At 42.0% G+C, this 10950-nt stretch overlaps 1 long non-coding RNA gene across 6 annotated transcripts; it reads right to left on the bottom strand.

Annotated features, from left to right (window-relative positions):
• Positions 1-791: 791 nt before the first annotated feature.
• LOC309340790 lies at positions 792-9470 on the bottom strand. 6 transcript variants are annotated; one of them, XR_014156085.1, is made up of 5 exons: positions 9444-9470; positions 7590-7725; positions 5704-5878; positions 4330-4387; positions 792-972 (listed from the first exon to the last, which is right to left on the bottom strand). It is a non-coding gene; the product is annotated as an uncharacterized lncRNA (long non-coding RNA). The 6 variants fall into 6 exon arrangements; XR_014156086.1 differs by lacking the exon at positions 9444-9470 and adding an exon at positions 8977-9029; XR_014156087.1 differs by lacking the exon at positions 9444-9470 and adding an exon at positions 5070-5240 and having other exon boundaries at positions 7590-8778.
• Between the last annotated feature and the right edge of the window lie 1480 nt (positions 9471-10950).

Below are 10950 nucleotides of genomic sequence, written 5' to 3'. Positions count from 1 at the left end.
AGAGGCAGCTTGTCTGGCATTTTCATTACATATCTTTAGGCACCAGGTGAAAATGTTTCTCTTCAACCAGGCATTGGGTTGATTAACATTCTATGGCAAGCATGGGCAAACTCAGGCCCTCCAGATGTTTTGGAACTACTATTCCCATCATCCCTAGCTAACAGGACCAGTGGTCAGGGATGATGGGAATGGTAGTCTTAAAACATCTGGAGGGCGGGAGTTTGCCTATGCCTGTTCTATGGCCTTTTAAATGTTTCTGTGGGAGGGGGTTATTGGTTTGTGTTGCTTTATTATGTATTCTGAATTTTCATTTTGTATTTTTATATTGTGAACCACTCTGTGATTTTCAGTTTAAGAGCAGAATAGAGATGTAATAAACAAACAGGGTAATAATTTACCCTGGGCTTTGACCATTCAGGTATTTTGTTTTGTGGAACCCATCACTTTTGTTTAATGTCCACCATTTCACACACACCCCCTTCCGGTTTGGACCTGAATATATTGTTGTAACCTACCTTGGGACCTTATGGGGAAGGTTAATAGTTGGGCACTACTCTTCCTGTCAGGCTAGCAAGCAAGAGACAACCCTTCCATGTGTGCTGGCTCCATGGGTTGGCATGCTCCCTGGCCTCCTGGGGTAGCCCCCTGCAGAGCCAGCTGTTATGGAGCCAAATTTAGTACTAACACAGTAGCTGCCTAGGAGCAGGCTAGGCCCAGTAGCCCCAGACATCACCGAATGGAAAGGATGTTTAACAACAAGAGTGAGACCAAACCCTTAGCTTCCCTACCACCATTGGGTCAACACTGTCACATGGGCAGGACCACTTAGCTGTCATTCACATAATGTCATTATGACATCAGTTAACAATTTCACACTGTCTCTTCTTGGCACTAATCAGCTGATGGGTGCATGATATCCCCTTTGAAAGTACGCCATCAGTGCCAAACAGTTGTGAACACCAGTTCGAGCTCCTTAGAAAAACAGCAGAATAAAAAGTGTAATAATGAAGATTATGTAGCTGCAAGCAGAGAAAGTCTTGTTTTAATTGATTTTATGTAAGATGCTCTGGGAATTTTTACGCTCAAGTGTGAGTGCAAATCCTCTAAATAAATGAATAATAAGATGAAAGCTAATGAGATGATACCTTTACCTGTACACTAACTTTTAAAATGCTGGAAGTAACATATTTCAGCTCAGATATTGTCAGGTCAGGTTTAGATGTTCAAAGCAAAATTTTAATATAAACTATATGATTGACATGTTCAGTTTGATGTTAACTCTTCTGAGTTTAATGAGAAAGAGTTGATCAGGGAAGGAACTATGCTGCTTGTATTACAAATATAGACTGGCTTTGTTTACAGGAATCAATCCACAACCTTCCAGAGGGATGGCACTGGGAAACAATGAAAAACGATAAGATGTTTTAAAAGCCCTTCTTACTGGAAACAGTTCAGTTTTCCTTAGCCTCCTAGCTCTAACTTTTCCCCATATATTCTACTCCATTTTAATGTCCTGATTGTCTTGTCCGCCTCTGAGTTTCAGTTTCTTTTGCATGTTAACAAGTACAACCTGTTTAATGTCATCATCTTTCTTGTGCTTTAGGAATTTTTTCTGGGTGACTGCCTACAGTGGGCTGCCAGAGTTAGTCCTTGATCAATGAAGTGTCCTCAACTCAAGCCTTCGTTCCTCTATTACATTGTGTCAGCCAGAGGCTTAAACACATTGAAGCTTCTGCTGTGTTATTTTTCTTCATTCAGTGTATCATCCCCAGAGAGCACCAGGGAATAAATAGATTTTGTGCCCAGGTGTTATGTCTGTATTGTGTACGTATCAAGCTGCTGCCATACACCCAGCCACTGGAAGATTGTAAAGGAGAAGCTTACAGGGGACAATGCAGGGCATGCCTTCCTAACACCATTTTAACTGGCAGGAAAGTCCATTTGGAATATTCATGTCTCAGATAACAACACATATTTTTTGCCTGTTTAGATATTATATAAATTTATAAATAGTATGTTTTACTATACGAATCACTCAAGAGAATGCTTTCATGTAAATTAATTGATAAAGCATATCAACATAGCTGTCAACCTTCCTTTATTTGGCAGGAAACTCCCTTATTCCAGCGCCATTTCCCGCTGCTATCCTGGATTGCTGCTATCCTGTAAATTTCCCGGATTTCAAAGGAAGCAGCTCCTCTCTCTCCCTGCCAGCCAGGGAGGCTCTTCAACTGTGTTGCTCGGCTGCATTGCTCACCAATAAGGAGTCTGAGAACGACTGGGGGGTGGAGCTTACATGCCTTGTGCCGATCAAATCGGCCACGTTGCCTGGGGACTCACCTTTGCTTCAGCACTTCCCAGTGGAGAGGTGACGGTGTAGTTTTCCTTGCTGCTGTATCCCTTTGCCGGGTTGCTGCGCTGTGGGAACCACTGCTTGAGGCTTCGTTTGACTGCTGGCTGGGCTTTCTGCCTTTGGGCCTTTGGCTCGGAGGGGCTCTACTCTCTCTCTCTCTCTCTCTCTCTCTCTCTCTCTCTCTCTCTGTGTGTGTGTGTGTGTGAAAGTGAATGTGTCACTTAAGCCGATAGTAGGAATGCTGTAGCTTCACACACTTACCTTCACACAATGTGTAATTAACTTGGGGAATTTTTTTACTGCAGGATGTGGTGAGGCCAGTACTTTAGATTTACAAGGGGATCTGAGAGATGAATGGGAGATACGGTTTGTCAGTATTAATGGACAGCTAAATAGAAACTTAACCCCAAAAGTTAGGACCAAGATTCAAATCCTGACTGGGTAACTTTGCTCACTAGTAACATAGAACCATGAGGATGAGATGGTTGGACAGTTGGCTGCTGATCCCTTATTTTCAAGGCTGCTGATCCCTTATTTTCAAATCTCAAAGTTGACAGCTATGCATATTAAATCTGTTTTGACAATCGCCCTATTGCAATATAGTGGTACCTCGGTTTATGAACAGTCTTGTTTATGAACTATTTGATTTACGAACTCTGCAAAACCCGAAGTAGTGTTCCAGTTTGTGAACTTCACCTTGGTCTCAAATGGAAGCTGAAAGGTGGAAGGGCACTGGCAGTGGGAGGCATCATTAGGGAAAGCGCTCCTTGGTTTAAGAATGGATTTGGTTTAAGAACGGACTTCAGGAATGGATTGAGTTTGTAAACTGAGGTACCATCTGTACTAGTAGAATACATGAGTGGGAACAAGTGTGCAATGTGCCTACAGAAGCAGAGAAGACCTCCTACTGCAATTAAACACTCTCCAACTAGTAGAAGGGTGTGGTGGGATGTGTGTGTGCGCGCACACACACACACACACACACACCCCTACCACGTGCATCCCTCCTCTCCCTTCTTGCATGTTTATTTAGTAAGGCCCATTTTAAACCGCCATGGCTTCCCCCAAAGAATTCTAGTAAGTGTAGTTTGTTAAGGGTGCTGAGTGTTGCTAGGAGGCCCCTGTTCCTTCCACAGAGGTACAGTTCCCAGAGTTCCCTGGGAAGAGGGATGGACTGTTAGACCACTCTGAATTGTAGCTCTGTGAGGCCTGAGGTGGAGGACAAGATGGCACCCCCTCCATTCCATGTGTGGAAGTTGACTGGACTGGCAGTTGTATACTGGCGATAGGATGGTGTCCTCCACAACACCCGAGTCTGACAACACACAGCTGTGTCCTCCAAGGAAATTGTACAGGCAAAGGCTCAGGAGGAAGTGTTAAAGGGGCTCTGCTGTTCCCCTGCAGCTGCTGCCTGAGGCTATCACTTCACTCTGCCTAATAGTAGAGCCAGCCTTCATCATTTTGGTAGTGAGTAGACAACATATATTTTAAAATCGAAGAAAAAGAAACCCACAAAACTTACAAATTGCTTCAACATCCCCCCCCCCAAACAATACTGAAATGCTGACCTCCAAATTTACTGATTCTAAGTAGGAGAGCATTTTTTTGTATGTGGGAGCGAGACATTTTGTATGTGGAGGGAGCTCAACTTTATAGGGCATAAAGCTTTTCACTGACAGAAATTTACAATCTGAATGGAAGGTGAACTTTTGCTTTCCCCATGATTTCAGGTTCAAGGGGCACAGGTACATTTCATCAGCAGCTTCCTTAGGATTGTAAAATATAATTTGCTATTATGGCAAAGGCTATCTGATATTGTAATTGCACTGGCTTGTAAAATATCAAAAGTATCAAATTAAAAAATATGCCAATAGGATTGAGGACAGTGATAAGTGTTTTTGGGAACTATGAAGGCACTGTTGGGAGAGACTGCAACTACAGCTGAAGCATCAAGTAATGGATATTGATCTTGATACCTTTGTTAAAAGGGAAATTGATTGCTGTGTTATGGACTTCTTATAGTGTCTTGAGGTGCTGCAAGAAATCAACAACATGAGAATTCTGACAATAATGTTCATTTTTAGGTAACAAGCCTATATTTAAAAAAAAAATATGTCTGTAACGTATATTCATAGGAAGCTTATATTGAACAGGCAGCAAAATGACTGGCATATCAATGAACAATTATCTAATTTTAGAAGAGTTTGCCTACATGCTTTGGGGCCCCAAGACTTCAAACTCACAGTAAAATCATCAAAGACCCGGGAGAGTTTCCATTGCATAATCTGATAGTTTTACTTTTTATGTGAAAGGAATTGGTTGTTCCCTTATTCAGCACTGATCATTGTGATGGCACAGTCCCACAAGTTTTAATGGAATTGTAGAGGTGCAAATGCTATTGAATCCTCTCCTTAGTTTCAAGTTGTTTCCAAATTACTTGTTTTTTCAGCATTCATCTTGATTTGTTTACACAAAGTTTGTGGGGAGGTTATAAAATGTTGGTCTCTCACTGAGTATTCATTCTAATTTGTTTGTGGGAAAGTGGTATGGCATCACATGAAACAATGATCATTTCACATTTTCTACTGCATTTCCCTATCGCTTTCTTTGCCACAAAAATTATTTTTTCGGGGGGACGGGGGACGGGACATGGATTTGTTTCACAAGAGCACCAAATCCACCTCAATCACATGGCTCGAATTTTTAAACCTGTCACAAAATGGTCACAGTCTGGAAGTGTCCTCCTGAGTCTTGCTAAAGTGCAAGTGAAAAACACCAATTCACTGATTAGCTCTAGCAACACTGAAAAGGACCCATTACTCCCAGAGAAGTGTGTAGCTGTACGAAATGTTGTTTCTTAATTTCCAGGAATGGTTATGCTAAAATCCTGATAAATAAAATCAAAGTAGAAGAAGAGTTGTGTCTTTAGAAAATAGATACTGTAATATATGTTAATAGGGCACTGCTACACTAATGTAGTTTAATGCATGCCATCAGCAAAATAAATCTCATCTCTAGGCTATAATCTTGAACATGGTAAGACATATAACGGCACTCTGGATTGCAGCTTTGTTATTCTCATTATATTTTATATCTTCAAATCTTAATTGTTTATGAAATGACAACAGGTTTTATATATTTTTTCCTCTTGTCATTTTTCCATTTCAGCATGAAAGCATAAAAAATAAGAAGTTTGTATAGTACACATGGGGTTGATGGTGTTTGCCTTGCTGGAAGGGTGGAAGATGTTACCAGGTAGCAACAGCCATTCCAAAGGATGTAGGAGAGCCAATTATGCCTATATCCCATTTTTTCTGCACTAGTTGAACCACAGGCATGGGGGCACATACCTGGCAGCTATATATATTCTTCAAATCTCTCTCTCTTTCTCTCTTTCTCTCTTTCTCTCTTTCTGTTTCCTTGCTGTATAGCAATGAAGTTCCCTCAGGCTCTGCGGTGTCAGCTCCTGGGCCCTCAACTTCTTCTTGCAGCTGACTAAGGGACACTGAAAGTAACCATGAAGGACTGGCAGGAAGAGAAAGAGAAGAGAGTGATCATTTGTACAGCATATGCCATTTATTGAAGCAGCTACAGTTGAAGTCTCCCCTGAGCACCACTTGTAGTATCAGCTGAAGGGTCTCTCTCCCTTTTCAGGGTCTGGATTGCAAGTGAACGGTGCAAGAATATTTGAGTGCTCTCTCAGCAGAGGAGAATCGGTCAAATACCAATGCCTTCAGTCTGTTTACTGCCTTGCCAGACCTGCTTAAGCAGTCCTGATAATGCTGTTCTTTTTCTTCTCTGGGAGTCAAGGATCGGGCATTCTTTAAATTACAGCACCTTGTGGATGAGCCCGAAGATCATGATACCATGATGAAAGAAATCCTCATGATATATTAGGAGATGAAAAATATCTTTCAATTCCCTTTTCACACAAGTAATCAGGTATTTCCCAAGGAGCCTTGCAGTAGCTCAAAAGCCTTGATAGATGCTGTCAGCTTTAATTAGCTGCATTCTGATCCTTTACCCAAAGAGGTCAGTGACAAAATTGCCATTCATTGATGTTTACGTTGGCAGTGAGACTCCTGCAGTGATACCTACAAAATATGTCTTTAAGTTCATGGCTGTGAATGATGCTCCTGTCTGCCCCTGCACATCCTTCAAGAATAAAATTATATAGGAAACCTGTACAATTAATATTAGTGTTAAAGTGTTATTTTAAAGAAAGGCTTCATGTATGATTGCACATTTTTTTAATTGCTTGCAATAAATTTGCTTGATAAAGCCATTCCTTACAGATTCTTGATTACTGGTTTAACAGAACAGTTACTTTCTTTTACTTTGTGTTATTACTGAATCATTGTTTCTGTGCTTTCATTCTGAAGCTGTATACCAGGGTGGGGAACCTCTAGCCCTCCACATTACTGGACTAGAATTCCCACCATCCCCTATGAATGGCCTTGTGGCAGGGATGATGATGATGATGATGATGATATTTATACCCCACCAATCAGGCTGGGTTTCTCCAGCCACTCTGGGTGGCTTCCAACAAAATATTAAAATACAATAGTTCTTCAGATATTAAAAGCTTCCCTAAACAGGGCTGCCTTCAGATGTCTTCTAAAAGACTGGTAGTTGTTTTTTCCTTTGACATCTGGTGGGAGGGTATTCCACAGGGCGGGTGCCACTACTGAGAAGGCCCTCTGCCTGGTTCCCTGTAACTTCACTTCTTGCAGTGAGGGAACCGCCAGAAGGGCCTTGGCGCTTGACCTCAGTGTCCAGGCAGAACGATGGGGGTGGAGACGCTCCTTCAGGGATGGAACCTGGGACCTTCTACATGTAAAAATGTTCTTTCACTGAGCTATGGCCTTCCCCTTCATATGGACCAGCTGTCAGAGAAATGAATTGTTATTAAGGATATGAGGACATAAGAAGAGCCTGCTGGATCAGGTCAGTGGCCAGTCGAACGGGGATTCAAACCGCCAACCTTCTGATCGGCAAGTCCTAGGCTCTGTGGTTTAACCCACAGCACCACCTGTGTCCCATGTTTATATGTATATGCTGATACATTTAAAATGTTGAGAAATGTACCACAACATGTGGCAAAATACATGTGGTGGATTGTTAAGTTCTGATCCGCACATCAGTCTGAGAAGATCAGTCTGAGAAGATTGTACATAGGAATCACAACTCTTGAATTTCTCAAACATGCATATCTTTGGACACATCAGGTACTCACTCAAAGCCTGAGGGGTCATGCATTTGCAGAAGTTTTGAGTACACCTCTCCATCCAGATACAGACACTGGCTCTCAGAGATGGTTCTAAAATTCTTCTTGTCCCGGTTTTGAAGTTCTGAGTATCCTAGTTTTATTCCTGAAGTGGAGTTGATACATTAGGAATACTACCCCAAACCATATAAAATATCTAAGCCAGAACTATATTAATAGTCTAGCCTTCTACAACTAGGAGTGTACATAAGACCCTTGAGTCTCACATCCCTTCCAAGAATTGTATCCTTTAGGGCCAGTGTGCTAAATTCAAGGGTGATGAATCCATTTCAAAGACCATTCCCTGGCCATCACAGAAGTGGATTTTACTAGCTGTCTATTCCAGATATTTGATCATGCCTCATTATCTGAAACTACTTGTTCTATGTCTTTCCCCATACTCCCTTTAATGAAGGGAGTTTGTTGTTTTATCATTCAATAAAGATTAAATCTTTGAAACCAATCCTTTTGTACTGTGTTTGTATTCTAAAAGTAAGTACTCAAAACTAGTTAAGTCTCTGTGTACAGATCCCTTTACTGATGTTTTAGTAACGAAATGATGTGCTTGGTGAAGATTGAGCTAATTGATGTGTAGTCCTTGTAACTTATTGACTAATTTCTCTATAGATAGGCTTTAGACATGTTTTTGAGGGAGAACTCAGCTGGTAAAACTGACTTTGGATTTCACCACATCACCTCAGAACTGCATCCATACAGTTCTCTCACAGCACATTGGAATGATCTATCACCCATTTGGGGAACAACTGCATAGTTATAAGAGATCTGCAGGAGTTTCTTGTGTTTGGGGATCTGATCATGTTCTGCAATATTAGAAAAGCATTCGTTTCATTGTATTGCACTAGTCTCCTGGTGTTCATCTGAAGTTGGCTACCCTACAATTTCCACCCTTTGTTTCTAGCTGTGCCCTGTGGACAAACACAGAACAAGTCTGCTTAAAAATGGAAAACAAGGAAATGAGAATGTTTGTGAGCTCCTTGCAGCTTGTAGCATCCTGAGGGACAGCATGGCTCGCTGGCTGGCAGAAACCATGAACAGTAGCACTTGTGTAAGGATGGGAGGAGATAGAACCTCCAACAAAATGTTGCAGACTATTTGTAGAAATAGAGGGTTGCATCCATTGCTGCACGAGCTTTGTTCCACTTACACAGCAGAACTCCCCTTGGAAGGGCTGCTCTGGTTGCACAACAGAACCTCCCAATCATCTCCTCTTCCAGCACCCACATCAACCCCCCCCCCAATGTTCCAGAGAGTCCCCCAGCCTTCTGAACCAGATTTTGAGGGTGCATGGGTGTGTGGGAATTAGACCCTCGTTCCCATTTGCAGAGTACAGTTGTACCTTGGACCCTGAAAGCCTTGCGAGTTGAACATTTTTGGCTCCTGAATGCCACAAACCCAGAAGTGAGTGTTCTGGTTTGCAAACGTTCTTTGGAACCCAAACATCCGACACGGCTTCTGTGGCTTCCAAAGCTTCCTGCAGCCAATCAGAAGTTGCACCTTGGTTTCCAAACATTTTGGAAGTTGAATGGACTTCCGGAATGGATTCCGTTCGACTTCTGAGGTACGACTGTATGTGGAATCAGCCTTTAATTAGCCCCCCCCCAAAAAAAACCTATGCAAGACACTCTCTGTTAAAGTTTAATTAACATATAACTTTTACTTAGTGTATTTGTACTTGCAGATTAAAATATACAATGCAGGTGGATGTTTCTTAAGTTGCTAAAACATTTTACATAGATTTGTATCGAAGGCTGACTAACATTTACAGACTGACTGACACTGAGGCAGCAGCACAACACAACATACCTGTTGCTCTGTTAAAACTGTCCTACTAACTGCCATAACTGTACCAACTGAAATAACTGCCACAGAGTGTATGACATTCTAGAGTTCTACAGCTCTTCAATTAACCCTTTAATATGTGTTTTGGATGCTAACATCCCTCATGGGGTGGCTGCAGGAAAGAGAAGAGAAGGAGGTTCTGTGGGAAAAGCAAAAATCTGTTGCATGAGTGAAACTGCAGCATTGCATACAATCCAGAATGTAGACGTATAGTGTGAGACAGGGCCACAAATTCCATAATTTTGAAGCAACTCCTCCCTTCCCTGCCCCCAAACCTTCTATGTTTGAAGAAAGAGATCCACCTGCAAATAACATGCAGAAAAAAATGCAATTGGTATGACCATTGTAGGTTTCCTGGCTAGCATTATAAATTGTGAATTCAGATGGGAGGGAGGAAGACAATATGGCATTTTGACAGTGGTCTGTTGTAATGTTACATATTATTTACTTGTTAGATAAACAACATATTTTTTTACCAAATAATAATGAGTTATAAGTGGCATTCCCAACTCTAAACTGATGGCAACAACAACAATACAAAAGCTTAAGGTACTAGAAGTACAATCCTGCTTATAATATCAAAATGACAAGTTTGGGATACTGCAATGGGAATACTAAGCTATTGGAACACTGTGCTGCCTCCCCCCCCCCATGGTGGATGTTCAGTTTCTGTGCATAGTGTTCAGTTTGTGCAAAGTTATCTCTTGCCAAAATTCTCTTTTGTGTGCCTATAGTTCTAAAGACATAAGGATGAAACTTTAGGTTGCACATCTTGATATATTTTATTTGAAGGGGGAGCTAAAGACATGTGGTTGCCTGAGGCAAAGGGCAAGAGGATGCCCTCCCTTATTCCACATACAGAAGCAAACTAGATTGACAGTTGAATTTTGCTTTGATGCTGCCAAGAGGATGATGCCATGCACTGCACATATGGACAGAGGGCTTTTTTAGGAGGTGCACTGGATGGTAGGCTGCTTGGCACCCACAGCTCTGTTCTCCAACACCTCTCCATCACATGTCCAGTGTGGTGTAGTGTTTAAGAGCGGTAGTCTCGTAATCTGGGGAACCGGGTTCGCGTCTCCGCTCCTCCACATGCAGCTGCTGGGTGACCTTGGGCCAGTCACAATTCTTTGAAGTCTCTCAGCCCCACTCACCTCTCAGAGTGTTTGTTGTGGGGGAGGAAGGGAAAGGAGATTGTTAGCCACTTTGAGACTCCTTAGGGTAGTGATAAAGTGGGATATCAAATCCAAACTCCTCCTCCTCTTCTTCTTCTTCTTCTTCTTCTTCTTCTTCTTCTTCTTCCTCTTCTTCTTCTTCTTCTTCTTCTTCTTCTTCTTCTTCTCCTCCTCCTCACCACAGCATCTGCATTCTGAGGCAACTGCCTCCCTGCCTAATGCTAGGGCTGACTCTGTTTATCTGTGTTATCTTGGTAGGGCTTTTACCTATGACTGGCTGTGGGACTGGAGGGCTA

This window comes from Podarcis erhardii (assembly GCF_964252035.2).
Source record: "Podarcis erhardii genome assembly, chromosome: 4".
Lineage (NCBI taxonomy): Eukaryota > Metazoa > Chordata > Lepidosauria > Squamata > Lacertidae > Podarcis > Podarcis erhardii.
The sequence above is the reverse complement of the archived record's forward strand: the minus strand, read 5'-3'. Positions and strand labels throughout refer to the sequence as shown.